The sequence below is a fragment of the Cydia splendana genome, chromosome 5 (assembly GCF_910591565.1).
Source record: "Cydia splendana chromosome 5, ilCydSple1.2, whole genome shotgun sequence".
NCBI classification, from domain to species: domain Eukaryota; kingdom Metazoa; phylum Arthropoda; class Insecta; order Lepidoptera; family Tortricidae; genus Cydia; species Cydia splendana.
In genome coordinates, this window is record NC_085964.1 from 15,747,765 (window position 1) to 15,763,905 (window position 16,141).

Genomic DNA, 16,141 nt, shown 5'->3' on the forward strand with positions numbered 1-16,141 from the left:
AAGCTGGTTTTATTTACTGTATTATACGGAATTTATTTAGTAGGTAACCTGCATTCGAAGGTCACATAATATCAAGCGGGACCGCGATGACGATGATGTACTTACTAATAACATTAGAGGCACCAGTGAAAGGACCGCGGGTCGACAACCTATCCACCATAACATTTCACCGACAAGCGCTAGCAAAACAAATTGCGACTTTCTCATACTTGTAAATCTGTGTTCGGCTTTAGCGGAATATAGTAGCTAATACATCATAATTTTCAAATGATTTTCCTGTAGCTCACTGTTACAGGTTAACTACAACTATCTACATAACCGGATTTTTTATCCCACCAAATAATACCGTGATTAGGTAAGTATATGAAGTACAACCCAAACACAAGGTCTTGTATGTAATACGGGTCCGGTAATAATTGTTAAGTATATGTACTAATAATGTATATAATTAAACTCAAAATTTGGTTTTCTCTGCCACTCATAGGTGTTCTTTTACGCGCCCCTATTCCACGCTGCAAGAACGTTTGGCGACAATCGAGACATATTTAAAACTTACCTACATTGTTATAAGAACGGTGCACGGTGCTAAAGTCATTGAGCCCGTTAACTTTATTTTCTTTTTCAGGGAGCCTAACAAGATTCGTGCCTTTTAAAATTACGCAAGTGCGTGTCGATCTAGAGCAAGAGTAACTTAACTAGATCGTAAGCAAAGTACAAGGTACTCGTATTTACTAAATTCGTTTTCAATTGGTTGTCAACCCTTCAAGTGGCGCCAGCGAAAACGCGAAAAGTAGTCAAGTGGCGCCCCGGATTTACGCAAAAGCAGTCACGTGGCGGGGCCCCGATGGGTGGTCAGCGCAAATTAAAAGAATTTCACAAAATTGTCAATTTAACCTTTTCTATATTTGAAAGTATATAAATCAAATATCGTTATAATCAGCGTTAACACATTCACTGCCCCCAACGCACATGTGCGTTCACCGTCATACAAGTTTGTTCCTAGGCCACGCCCCCTGGCAGTGAATGCGCTAAATACGCTATTTGAATATAACAATTAAATTATTATAATATTATACATTTGGCCAGACCTAATCAAACTCCGGAAGAGTGACAGTTTTCCAGTTTCCTTGTTAAAAATGAACACCACCATAAAACAAATTGATGATTGGAGGTGATTGCTATTTAATTATCAAATTAAGACTTATTTTTAAGATTATATCATTAAAAGGGACCTAACATACAATTTATTTTACAAAACAACCTCTTAAAACTCAAGACTAAACTCGGACTAGGCGGTCGTTCCCGAATGAATGGTCCTCACCAATAAATTTTATACCAAGTGTATTTGTGTTTCTTACGGTATGCTATTCTTGTCTAGCTCGCTACCTAATTTTGGGCGCTAGAAGAGCGTAACTATACGTAAATGCGTTCAATTTCACCTCTAAATACGGCAACACCTCATTAACCACTCACTGTTGGCCGACAGTTTACTGGTTTTTGCATCGACCAGTGAGTGGTGGGCCGCCACTTGAAGGGTTAAGTACCTACCTAAGTAGTTTTTTCATTCGTAAACCGTTATAATTTGTTAGTGTTAATTTAAGAAATAAATAATTTAAAAAAATTATCCATTCCAGTTAAGTGACAAACACTATACACTACTATACAGAATGGTCCAAACCTTGATGTTCAAAGAAAGAAATTAGATTTCTTGCATCAAAGGCTATCAGAGTATACCCCATGTGTGTTAGCCGATTTTTGTAGTTATCAACTTTTCGATTTGTGGATTAGTTGTTTCTTAAAAAAATAAACCAGGTAAAACATATATAGGATTTTTTGCCTACCCTCAATTGACAATTTATTTGATAATTCACTCAATTCCTTACTCGTTTTATGCCAGTCGTTTACTGCTTACTATCACAGCATATTTTGTTTGAAAATTATTTATACCTACATATATTATTTCGTTAAGACAAACTCTAAGAAAAAACAATATTTGGCTTGCTCCGGATGTCGTTTCGTTTTAAATGTTTGTTCCGTTTCTTTCGCGACATAAAAGCAATACCAAATAGCAAATTTATGCAAAAACAGGTACTAACTAATAAATCAAATATTTGCAGTGTATCATGAAATAAAAATATGAGACTAAAAAAAAAATATACTTTACATTTTCAAGGATAATTATGAACTTAACATAAATTCTTTATTCTTAGTATTCTTGGCTAGAGCCTAGAATGCACTCGTAGTCTACTTACTTGGGGGCTGTCCATAAATTACGTCATCGATTTTTGACGATTTTGGACCCCCCCCCCCCCCCTATAATCATCCAAAAATCATGCTTCAAATGACCACATTTCCTCCTACTTCATGCTACCGTCATCCGATGTCCAGACCCCCCCCCCCTAATTTGAAATGACGTAATTTATGAATAGCCCCTTGTACGCGTACTCTAGAATAGTTAATAGTAGGTACTAACTCAGTACTATTAAGTAGGTACGAGTGGGTATACCTACTTGCGTAAGTTGCATCTTGTTTGGCTATTAATGCTATTATGTATGATTGAAACATGTTGTAATGTTTACAATACCTAAGTACCTACTCAATTAACGTACTGTGCGAAGTGTACATAATTAATTTAACACGATTTGTAAATTTAGGTAGTTACTCTATCATGTTGATTAACAATGTGTTGTGTACAGAGGCAACTGTTGCTTCCACACTTGTCGCAAACAGACACATTATTTAATTAACCTCAAGATGATTAAAAGGCTGTCGCAACTATACTCTGTAACTTTATGTATTTAAATAAAAGTAAACAAACAATTTGTAAATTTTCGGGTAGTTATAACATTGTATTTGTACAGTCAGCTGCCAAGATCTACGCTATGCAGTCAATATCGACTTGCCTGTGCCGTGTCATTACTCTGTCATGTGTTATGTCATAACACATGGTATAATAATATACTCCGCCTGGTACTCTATTCCGAGATTCGCGTATGACCTAACTGACACGGGCCTACGTCATCATGCTGTTTACAGGTTCTCAAACTTTAAAATGTGGGAGAATTTTAACCAACGGTGAAAATTATTTTAACGGCATTAATTTTAAGTTATTCATGTAGAAACATAGTAAAATAAAACAAATCGAATGTATTAAATTAAACTTTATTTATCTATACAAGACAAACGTTTGAAAAACTAATTCACAGTTACACATTAATTACCAAGCTTACGACGTAAAAAGTTTGGAAAACACTGCGACTGCTGACACTGAGCGAGAAGGAAATAACAATTAACACGCGTTCGACAAGGATGACGGTCAGGGCATGAAGTTATCTAGATCCGAATTGTCAAATGTGACAGCGCTATCCGCTAGCGTGTTGCCAGTAATGTAAACAGAATTACCCGAACGTCTGAAATTTCTTTCGTGAATCGGAAGATATTGCTAACGAATAATTAAAAATGACGTGTTATTGTAAAATTTAAGATAAAATACATATAAATGAAAATTATAAAATAATAAAGAAATATTTTAACTTATTAACCATAGATATAATGTACCCATGTAACATGTTATGTTGAAATAAAGTGGCAATGTTATTGTGACGTAGGCCCGTGTCACTCTGGGAATAGAAGACCATGTTTTATTAGACCATGGTCATAACATAACCTTATCTAAAGCCGACCACTGACTAACAGGCCGCCGGACGATATCGATCTGTCAGTTAGAACAAAATTTTGACAGCTCCGAACAACTGACAGGCCGATATCGTCCGGCGGACTGTTAATCAGTGGGCCCCTTAAGAGTGCGGTAATCTTATTCCTTTAAAGGAGCGATTCTTGTATGTGTAGGTATTTCGTGTTACGATTTCGATGAAATTTGAGTATGGGGCTGTCCATAAATTACGTCATCGATTTTTGGCAATTTTTGACCCCCCCCCCCTATAATCATCCAAAAATCATGCTTCAAATGACCCCATTTCCTCCTACTTCATGCTACCGTCATCCGATGTCCAGACCCCCCCCCCCCCCCCCTAATTTGAAATGACGTAATTTATGAATAGCCCCTATGGGGTTTTTCGGGGGTGAAACATCGATCTAGTTATGTCTTATCTCAGGGAAAACGCGTATTTTTTGAGGTTTTATATGTTTTCTGAGCAAAGCTCGAACTCCCAGATATTAGTAATTTAAGTGTGGATATTTTTGCTGTTGACTGTACCTATACTTTGGAATTTTTGCACCTTCCTTGTAAGTGTAAATTAGCTTGTTGTTTGGACGCAGGGCGTTTACCTTAATTTGAAGAACAAGTTAACGTTCGGGTAATCAAATATTGAGTTATTTACTAAAGGCCAACACTGTATCATTAATATCATTATTAGCACGCTAAGTTATTTTGGGTTGTGTTGTGTGCCTACCTTCGCGTATCTTTGTACAGCTGTTAGTACCGGGCTTTCAGGCTATTAAAACAGACAATTTTTTCCATGCATATTTTAATAATAAAGTTCGAGTTGATGACTTCACCATTCATTATAATAAATAATATATCAATTGTCTGTGGCAATCCGCTATCCGCTTTATTTTATTTGGTCTTATGTATATGCATTTGCATATATGCATAAACATAAATGAGGAATGAGGTGTTATTAATTTTACCTAGCCACAATAGATCTATATGTAATTTTTATATTCCAACTAAACATTTATTCGACGTACCTAACTGAATGTAGTCGCTATATTCATTATTTAATTCTACCATGATGGCGATATGATCACGTAACAAAGATCTTAGAAACTTTGACTTTCTCTGATGCTACTCGAACTCTACCAACGTGTTAATAATAATCTTCCAACTTTCTCAGTGGCTTTCAATCCGTCCGACACACGTCCGACATGAATGTCTAGTCATTCACTGGCCTGGCATTCATTGTCCGCTTTGTCCGCAAGTATTAGGTAGGTAAATATACTGAAACATTCACATTAAGTTTTGCATATAACTTGTCATGATATGATATTTTGGATTCTATGATATACTCGTAATATAATTATGTAATATCAGTAATATGTATATGAGGGCTCGCAATCAACGTCTAGTGGACCCTGGCGAGCAGCAAGACTTGTTACTCACATAACTTGTTAGGTACCCCCTTATTTATAAAACTTTACGGGCCTGATTTAGTTAAATTATGTTTTATCCCTTTCTTACAAATACATAAGTCAAAATGACAGATAAAGACAAACGATTATTAGCCAATTGAGGCTTGTAGCGTGTTCATGAATAAGGGGGTTAGTTTTCGCAAAACGTCGCCGTTCCACAAAAATATCACTCTTTATCCAATTCATTAATTTTCGTTTTACACATTGCGCTTTTGTCATACACACTGCAAGTAGGTATAAATACCTATGTACTTATTATATTTTGTTGAAGTGGGAGTTCCGGCTGATGAATTGATGACTATTGTTGACCCTTGGCATGCCCATTGCTGGACATTGTAAAAGTGTTAGTCACATTTGGCATGATAGGCAATTAGTATGCAACTCAACCCTAAGGTTAAAGGCATCCCGTTAACGGTTAGCGCCTTTGTGCCTTTAAAAACATAAAGTTATTGTCTATAGGCATATATACATTTAAAATATAATAAGTTGGTAAACGGACGATGATGTCTTTTCATTAACATTTGGTACGATTTCCAACTCTATTGTCATATCATACGTCCAAATAAAAAAAACGCATTTAACTGATTTACAAGACCGAAGTGATCCCATAAGTGTTCCGTGAACTAAGTTTTGCACGGGACACTAAAAATATTAAAAGTGGTCCAAAAATACCACAAAAAATACCTATTATTTCATTATTTTGTTTCTATTATAAATTGTCGGTAAATAATAGATATTGTAAACATCTACATAATGGTAATTTGTAACTTGACTTCTAAATTTAACACAAAAGATCAGATAGTTCAAGTCCCCAGTAAAGTATGTACTTAATACATACACACTTGACAAATTGTTAGGTATGTTGGTTTAGCAAAAAAAGCGATCTGTTTAAGACATTAATCATAAATTATAAGAGTCGGTCTTTTCGTAGGTATACATATTCCGGTTCGAGTAAGCGGTATCATTATTACATCAACTAGTTGGCAAAGTCTAAGGTCAATTAGACAAAAAATTAAAAATCATGTTTTTTTGCGCAGATTTTTATAATTACGAAAATACATAAATTACGAAAACATTGACATTCTCGAAGTCGAGACTATAATATTTCTGAAATCCATTAAAGACCAAAGCACATTTTTCTTCTTAGATACTTAGGTACCTATTTTACAATAGTTATGACTACGAGCAATTGTATTATTATTAAAGAAAAACTACTTAGTTAGTTATATTAAGATAAAACTTGGCAAAATCTATCAAATTTAATATCAAACCTAAACAACTTCAGTCAACAATCAGCGATGGAAATAGGTACCTACTACCTACGTGTCGTGTTTCGTAAACTGTAAGTAAACTGAAGTTACGTCCGTCGCGGTGCACGCACTACACCGCAATTTGCGAAGTGGGTGCATGATAATTTGAGGTAGGTAATACAAGTCATTACCCGGAGAAGCCGTTCTCGAGGTCAGTAGTAAAACTTGGCTGTTGCTGTTACTCTACTGAGCGCAGCGCTCGAGAGTTTCGTACATTATAAATTAATATTTTATTACGTACAGTTGTTTCGGATCGCAGTGTCATGTTATGACCACACTTAAAAAAGTTTACAGCCGAGCCGAGACAATGTTTTGTAAATTAGACTCACTGTTGAGATACTGGCTACGCTTGGTTTGGATTTAGAAGATTATAAAGTACGCTCCACATACCATTGGGAATGCCGTTCGTAGAACCGTAGAACGTAGAGCCTTTCATCAGCTGTTTTACGATATCGTGTCTAATGCATTTTTCCGCACGGTTTTACAAAGTTTTTGTAACACTACGAACCGAAATGCGGATAATGTATGTATTTACATGCAGCTGTTTTTACTCCAGTACATAAAGGTATCATTAAGTTAGCTGACGTTTACCAATGCATACCTATAGAAGATTAGGTGATTACTGTTTAGGTAATAATAATGCTTTCGGCGTCTCCAACTTCTTGCCCATCTGGCCGTACCCCTAGTCCGCACATATTCGATCTGTGACATCTGTGTGATGCGGAAGCTTAAGGGTCCTGGGTTTTCCCCAGGCTACCATCCCCCTATACAGTCATATCCCTCTACTGCCTATAGAGGTACCGAGCCCAAGACAATTAAAAAAAACTTGTTTACTTCCATTCGAAGAATTCATTCACCATTCTTTGGCTCTGTCAGTAACATGTTTTCGGTTTGGGGACTTTCGTGTTACACATTCTGCCATTCAAGGAAAAAGGTAGTAGGTATATACCCACTAATTGATTCCAGTATTCGAACAAGATGGAATTTTTTTATTCAAATGAGGATAGCAGTTATAAAGCAATAAGTATGCCGACTTTTATAGACGCTTTATCTAGGTACACCTAGTTACGATCAGAGACATTTATGCGTACCTATATAAGTAAATATAAAATAAATGTGACCCTGTATTTGTATACTCATCCTATGTTTGAAAACAATACTTAATAGCGTTCATGGGATTTTTAAGCAAAGAAGGATAAATGTACTCGTAAGTAAATTATTAAGTAAGTACCTACTACAGCAGTTCTGTGAATTGCGCCCAACATGTTTTTTGGAAGACGGTTATAGTACATTATTGTCGAGGCTCGGAAGTAGCTACTTGCAGGCTGAGGATTCGTTTTAAACGGACGACCTTGGGAGTCCGTTTAATTGAATCCGAAGCCAGGAGTAGCCTTCCAGCCGAGTCATATATAGTGCTTTTCTCAAAAATGGTGCAAGAAATATAAATATCATAGATATATTTTACAAAAGCAACGTTCTTACGTATATATTTTCACAGGAAAAAGTAGAAACAATTGAAAAAATTAGCTTTGCCGCCTTTTTATTTTTTTTATAAAAAAATAGAAGTGTATTTTTCTGCCGAAAATACGTCAACCTATTTGAGACAGCTAAATAGTCGCGGTACTAATCATCTGTTTGGCTGTTTAATGGGCCTGTGCCTTCATTTGATATGGCCATTTCAACTTTTAAAAAGTTTGGAACTCGACAAATAATGGAATTTGTATGCTACATTGCGGTCCCAAAATCGAGACTGCAATGTTTTTAACTTTTTAATTTATGACTGACCATAAACTACGCGCTTCGCGACTTATTTTTTAAACGGCAAAGTCGACTTTGCCGTCCATTTTTGAGAAAAATATATTGTAGCTCATTGTTCATTAATCGCTGACTGATATTTTTTTTTAATTCTAGTGGAGTGCTAGAAGAGTGATCAGGGCAATTAATCCACCGCTGTTTTAGTCCACATATTACATCAACATGAAATATTAAAAATTAAAAATCGTTCCGTGATGCCGGTTGGTTAAGATCCTCAACTATGCAGATATTAAATATTGTATGCAAAATTATTATTTTAAGTATATTTCGTGAATAATAGATTCGGATGCTGGCTGTGTACTTAATTATTCAGATGACATTTTTGGTATATAACGTTATGGCGCAGACTCACGTTGCCGAGTTTTACAAATCGTCGAGTAACAAGAAAAAGTCACTAAGTAGGTACTATCAAAAAATTAAAGTAACAATGCACTTTATTACCCTTGTAACACGGTTTATTGTCCAATAATTTCAATGGTGTTAGTTAGTGACTTTTGCTTGTCACCCGACGAAATATGGTTCTGTATCTCCTTTTTAGGGTTCCGTACTAAGACTCTACTGTCCGTCCGTCTAGTTGAAATTTTCACAGATGATGTATTTCTGTTGCCGCTATAACAACAAACACTAAAAAGTACGAACCCTCGGTGGGCGAGTCCGACTCGTACTTATCCGGTTTTTACAGTACTTAAAGAAAAGAGATGCAACACGATTATTTAGACATTTTAGACAAATAACCTACCTATATAGAGCAATGTTATCAGCCTTAGATTGTTCATTATGTTTTCGTTTAAAACAATATCAAAGTGATAGCTAGAGGTATCTACCTAGCACCTATCAGCAGAGTTATTTCTTGTTATAGAGAGGTAGAAAAAAAAGTGTCCCCGCTAGTTTGACAGTACCTACTGTGCTGCTGATTTGCCGACTGAAATGGAAACGGGCCGGGCACACAGCACAAACAAAAGACGGTCGCTGGAGCGAACAAATGCTACATTGGTACCCGCGCGACGGCAAGAGATCACGGGGCCGCCCGCGGCGCCGCTGGCGGGACGACGTCGAGGCCGTGGCTGGGTACCGGACGAGAATTGCCACGGACAGAAATACATGGCACACGATGGAGGAGGCCTATGTCCACAAATGGACATCTCAATAAATAATTAAGGAATAGAATAGAATTATTAAATTACTTATAAAATTAAACTATTATATTAATGCATGGAACAATAATCTAAATGAAAATATTATTAATACTAAATCTATCTATATAAAATAACATTAGCATATTATGTAAACTAAATGTAATATTTATTGGAATAAATGGCTCTACTACTACTGTGCTGCACTGCACCCGCACAGTACCTTATAATTTAGATAGATAGATAGATAGATAGATAAATCATTTATTTGACAGCTGCAATGACACACAATATAAATTTAAACATATCATAACAGAAAAAAAAAACAATAATTATTACACTAACAAAGAAAATTGAGTTACAAAGAAAATAACATAGAAATGAGTAGGTACAAAAGTAAAATTTTATAAAAGTAGGTAGGTACAAACTGTGTGCGTTGCAGCAGGACAAAAGGGTCACGGCTCAGTGATATGCTTCGTTCTTTCGAGCAAAGCACTGATTTTCTGCCGGAACCCAGGTCACAACAAATATTATATTTATGTAGAAGTATTTACGTACGTCGAAAACAATCGTACAGTGTAAGTGTGATATGTGCATGTCGTGTGATAATTTTTTGATGAAATACTTAGATAGTAGGTAAAATTGACCCGTGTGTACTGTGTGACGTCTCCCAGTTGTGTGACACCAGCCTCACCATGTTATATCCTAAAATCTGCAACCAAATAGCCGAATGGAATCCCAGCGGTTTGTTTTTCAAGGAGAAGTTTTTTAAAGTGGGTTTTAAATGTTTTTTTGGATTTAAGTTGTCTTAAAGGCGGAGGGATATCATTCCAGCATTTGGTCGCGAGATAACGGAAACAACCGGTAAAGGCAATCGTCCTATGAGGGTGTACTTCTAAAATGCAACGTCGAGTAGATCTTGTGGCGTGTCGGTTGTGAAAAGAAGAAATATTTATTTTAGAGAATAGATATTCGGGTGACTTGCAATTTATAACGCCAAAGAGAAGACAAGCAAGATGTAAATGTCTACGTGATGCCATATTCAGAGTCGAAGATTTGTTCAAAAACGGTGTGATATGGCTCCTTGGAGGAACTTTGTAGCAATATCGATAACACGCGTTTTGAACTCGTTGTATTAGTCGACGAGTCTTTTGTTGCAGACGAGGCCCGTACACCAGATCGCCGTAGTTCAACTTAGACAATACGAGCGATTCGCATAATGTCAAGCGAACTTTTTCATCTAGAAGGTTTCTTACTTGATACAATACTTTCAATCTAAAGAAACATGATTTGGCTAGCTCCGCTATGTGCTTTTCAAACCTTAACTGGTTGTCTATTATTATACCCAGGTTTCTGGCCTCCTCTACTCGCTCTATTAATGAGCCTCTAATATTTAGTTGAGGGCTACCATCTAAGATTCGAGAAATTTGAGTTTTACTACCCAAAATCATAAACTTTGACTTAATAGGGTTTAGCAACAGACTGTTTTGTTCAGCCCAAGCGGAGATACTTTCGAGGTCTTCATTAATTTTATTAATTGAGTCAGGAAAGTCACAAGGACGGGCCGTGTAGTACATCTGAACATCATCCGCATACAAGTGATATTGACAATGCTCAATAATGTTAACGATGTCAGCGCTATATATAATAAACAGTAAGGGCCCGAGAATGGAGCCTTGTGGGACTCCGCGATTTAGGGGTCTAGAGTCAGACACCAACAAAGTGCCATCGTTTTTAGCAATTTTAACTGACTGCATACGCCCAGCAAGGTAACTTCTAAACCACGAGAGTGACCCTAAATCTACACCGTAATAAATTAACTTAGATAGAAGCAAGTCAATATTTATGCAGTCGAACGCACGAGAAAAATCCAACAACACTAAGCAAGTACCCTTGCCTGAGTCTAGGCCATAAATAATATTGTCAAGAACGTCAATAAGGGCAGTTACAGTCCCCATACCCCTACGAAATCCTGACTGTAATTGAGGTAGGATATTATTGGTTTCTACATACTTATATAACTGCTCATAAACAGCTTTTTCTAATATTTTCGAAAGAAAAGGTAAAATACTTATAGGCCGAAGATCTTTGAGCTCAGTAGGGTTATCCACCTTTGGCAGAGGTGTAACTATGGCAGATTTCCACAATGATGGCACTTCACCAGTCAAAATAGAGTGATTAATTATGGCTGTTAATACTGACAAAGTACGAGGAAGAGTAAGAAGCACCATATCTCTACTGATTCCGTCCACGCCAATTGCATTGGTGGTAACAGACATTATATATTTTCCCACTTGACCCTCTTCGACAGGTTTTAAGCTAAAAACAGAATTACTGAAGCGATTTTGTTCAAATGTCAACATGGTGGACAAAGAAACCCCATCACAACCAGTATTTACGGAGCCATACAGCGCCATCTCGTTTAGCTGTCAAATTCGAAGCACGAAATTCTCTTCAACTTTACACGATTTACACAATGAATCAATTTTTGATATTCGGTACCTAGAGTACCTACCCAATGATCACGTGAATGAAACTAATGTTTTCTATAATTACCTATAATATTTTCAACACACTTGCCCGTAACGTGGAAGTTATTGAACCGCTTTAAAGGATTAGGACCCTTTAGGCTGCCTAGATATTAGACACGCGTGCTTTTTCATTTAATTATATTATAGCACTTGAGTTAAGAAGGTAACTGATTGCTAAAAATAGGTATGGAATCGAAGCCTTCTTAATGTGGTTGAGTATTTTTTTATTTTAAACCAACTATGAGGTTGTTATTGTTCTAGTTTTTAATGTAGATTCTTAACGTGACTTTATGATGTGTACCTAATCACATAATTTGAAAAATACTTATTCATATTTTACTGGAACTTGAATTTGGACCATAGTTGTTGTTGTATTTTTAAGGATTATAAGTTAATGATAAGATTGCTATGATGAATTGAATCGATAAATTTAATGCGGACATAGATTTGCGAAGATATTGGAAGTGTATGAGATTGTTATTTTACATACATGTACCTACGTGGTACGAGTACTATTAAAGTGCATAATACCTATTGTCATTAATTCATTCTCATCAATCATCTCTCATCCGTGATTGATTCTCGGCATACAGTACGGTTACCATCAGTTTGTCACTGACATAAACGCCGTCGAGAACGTAATTTACTTTCTATACATCCCGTTTGCACTAATATGCGAGTGCGAGCGAGATGTATAGAAAGTAAATTACGTTCTCGACGGCGTTTATGTCAGTGACAAACTGATGGTAACCGTACAGTTAATAGGTACTTTACTTATCTACGTATTCATTGAAACATATATTTTTGTACGGCTATGAGGTGATTTATGCGGCATGTGTCATTGTATTTTCGACCATTACAACATTTGCAACGAAAAAAATTAAGAAATGAAAAATAGTTGCCTGAAAAGAAAGATTCCCATTTTTATAGCGGCCGTTTCCATACAAAATACATATATGGATGGAGTACGTAGTATTTTGTGTGGAGACGGCCGCTATACGAGTATACAGGTTGTCCCTAGCCAGTGGACAAAGCCGAAATGTACATATGCATTAGGGTATTTAGAACCAGTATACAAAGTATCATAACAATCGGTGTAGCGGTTACGAAGAAATTAACAAATTACGATTTTTTTACTTTGGAGCAACCTGTATGTGTAGCTCCTGAGGTAATAAATAATATGAAACCTTCTTCGACCGTTTTTATTATCTTAATTATTTATGACATTAATAAGATTCTGACTTTTGACAAATGTCATCATTGCCGCACATTTTCAAACAAATTGTCAAAAGCACTGCCAATGATTAATACAGTATCTTTCGTTTTGTTGTCGATTATTGGAAATAACTTTTTCGTTTGATAATTTATTTTTTTATCTTTTGTTCTAATTAAAAAAATATTACCGTTAGAGCATTTCTGAGAAGTAACCCTACGTGGGATTTCAGGGTTTGTCCAATGGCTAAGGTCACCCTGTATACCTACATACACAAAATTTAATGACGGCTTGACGGCACGCGGCACCGCTATCCTAGGAAAACGAGCTTTATGCTTAATTGTCTGATGATTGTATTTATCTTACCTGCCAATGCAAAATAGTACCTAATGACAATGACCCTTCTACCCGACTTTATGACGAACTAAGATGATCGCACTTATATAATCCTATGGAGCACTTCAGACAGCTTGCACACAGCTAGGTAGGTAGGTACTTACTTTCTAAGTGAGTCTTTATTTGTAAAAACTCAATACTTAAGTACTTACTACTACTTACTAAAACTACCTACTTAGGTAAAACTAACAATAACCAACAACTAACAATGTATTTTTAGTGGTATTCGATACGCTATAAGTGGCTTGGATGTTTTAAGTACTTACATACACAATATCTCTTATCCACTATTTAGAGGCTTAGGGCCCGATTCGGATTTTGAAATAGACATCTATTAGATATCTTTTAGACATTACCAAGATACGATAACATAGAAGGTAGGATCGTATAGAAGTGGTATACGCGTGCCTCCGTGAGGGACAAAACATACGCAAATGCGACACTGTGATTGGTCAAATTTATTTGTTGCCCACCATTATCCATACTAAAAAAATGGTGGGGAACAAAAAATATGTGAGACTGTGATAAGGACAAACAATAATAGCGCTTTATCTGCTACTCCTACTGAAAGATACGTAAGATAAGACTATCCCGTTCTGTCAGTTATCCCCACCACTCATGCCCAATCCAGTTTAATACTAGATTCATGTACGATAACGAATTAACGATATGTTTAAGATCTAACCTGTCAAATTTGACATTTGCGCGATTCTGGATATAATCTTGAACGATTTCCACAGGATATGACTTAGAGATCCAATTCACATCTAATAGATATCTTACTCTATCTAACGTAAAAGTGACATTGGTTGCCCGAATTGCGCTGCAAAAGAGAACTAGTTGATATCTAAACTATAACGTATCTAGAATGGATCTAGTACGTGTCGTCTCTTGTCAATCTTGAAGTTCGAATACGGCAGTTACTCTCGGCAAATAAAGAGCCCCAAGCTAATGTTGATGCAATTCATTATTGGGTAACCTTGCTTAAGCAACACACTGACATAAAATATGATGTCGAGACGGCTCAGTTCGACTCCTCTCACCATGAAAACCATTAGTTTGACTGCACATAACTTTTTGTGAATTAAAGCTTGCTTTGATGAATTTACACCTTAACATCGTATGGCATGTTAAGTGTATTTATTCATCCGTATCATTCCGTATCTATATGGGCATAAAAAACCTTCCAATTTAAACCTAATTTTTCTTAATAACAGTCAAAATAAATTAACAAATGCAGATAAATATACCGTATAGGCCAAGCAATAAGGTATAGAATAGAGGGAAATGCTAGGAACACAATTATTGACTCCGTAACTATTACTTATGAAAGCAGAAGAATATAAATGATTGTATTAGATTCATAATTGTTACATATTTGCCATAACTTATTTTTAAAATGTGTTTTTCAATTAAAAGACACATCAAGATTGTTTACCTTATTTCTAATGCTAAAAAGAACGAACTATAGGAGGTGAACATATCAAAAGTCCCCGGCCGTAGCCCCTAGCTGTGCCGGGGGAGAAGAGGGGGATAAGAAGGTCCCATTTTTCGGTTTTTCACTTATATATTGGAAACTTTGCGTCTTAGCGACATGACTACTTAGACAAACCGAAAGCTGATTAAATTTGCTACAAGCTTAATTTAGTCAAGTTTTTCGATACCTTGAATAGTTTTCGGGATATCCTCTCTTGAAAGTTTATTTGGGGCTCTCAATTTTATCTTGATTTAGTCTACATCAGTGAAGCTACTAGGCCGTGTTTGGTATCGTTTTCGTATAAATCAGGGGTGCTAAATTCATTTATGATATCACTACATCCCATTCCGATAAAAAAACATATAAACTTTAAACAAATACCTTTTTTTAACTCCTTTTCACGCTTAAACCGCTGAACCGATTTAATTGAAATTTGGTATACAAATTTATATTTTGTGACCCGAGACAGGACATAAGATCTCAATAATCATCCTCAATCAACATCCTTTAAAGTTGTGAAATGGGGTGTGGGGGGAAATAAACTTCTTCCCGGAAACTGAATTCCTGAGGTTAATACTGCTCAAGGTAAGGTTTGAAGTCATGTTTGGTATCATTTTCAACTCAATCAAAGATGTAACACCATCCTAAATTTAATCTAAATAATATGCGTAAAACCTTAATAATACCAAAAAACATCAAGATTATCCAAACTCATAAACTTACCAATTTTTCCAATATGTGAAAAATCTTCCAAATCACGTTTTGAAATTGATATAAATTTTCAAAGGGCAATCAAAGTCCACAGTCTCGTAACATCCGTCGGAACGGCACGGTTGATCGCGCGTTGTACGGAATGTACGGTGTACGCACCCGGCGTTTGGAGCGGCCCGCGTGCTTGTGAAGCGCGGCGGAAACGCGGACCCGGTGGGGTGCTGATTGTCTGATAATGCCCGTGATATACTGTTGTACAGATTGTTTACAGTAGCGTAGATCAAACCTGTGCGTAGCGCATCGTTACATAAAAACAAATACCATGAAACTAAACTAGCCACTTTTTCCCTGGATGATATAATATTAGGGTTATGCACATTAAAAAATGTTCACCTACCCTCCAG

The 16,141-nt window shown here is 36.3% G+C and overlaps 1 protein-coding gene across 1 annotated transcript in view; it reads right to left on the reverse strand.

The window, feature by feature from the left end:
- The window catches only part of LOC134790794 (long-chain fatty acid transport protein 4-like), a 32,727-nt gene extending 16,831 nt beyond the window's left edge, over positions 1-15,896 (reverse strand). Inside the window, exon 1 of the mRNA XM_063761734.1 lies at positions 15,750-15,896. The gene's annotated coding sequence lies outside the window, so the exon portion shown is untranslated. The remainder of the gene's footprint in view (positions 1-15,749) is intronic.
- Positions 15,897-16,141: the final 245 nt, after the last annotated feature.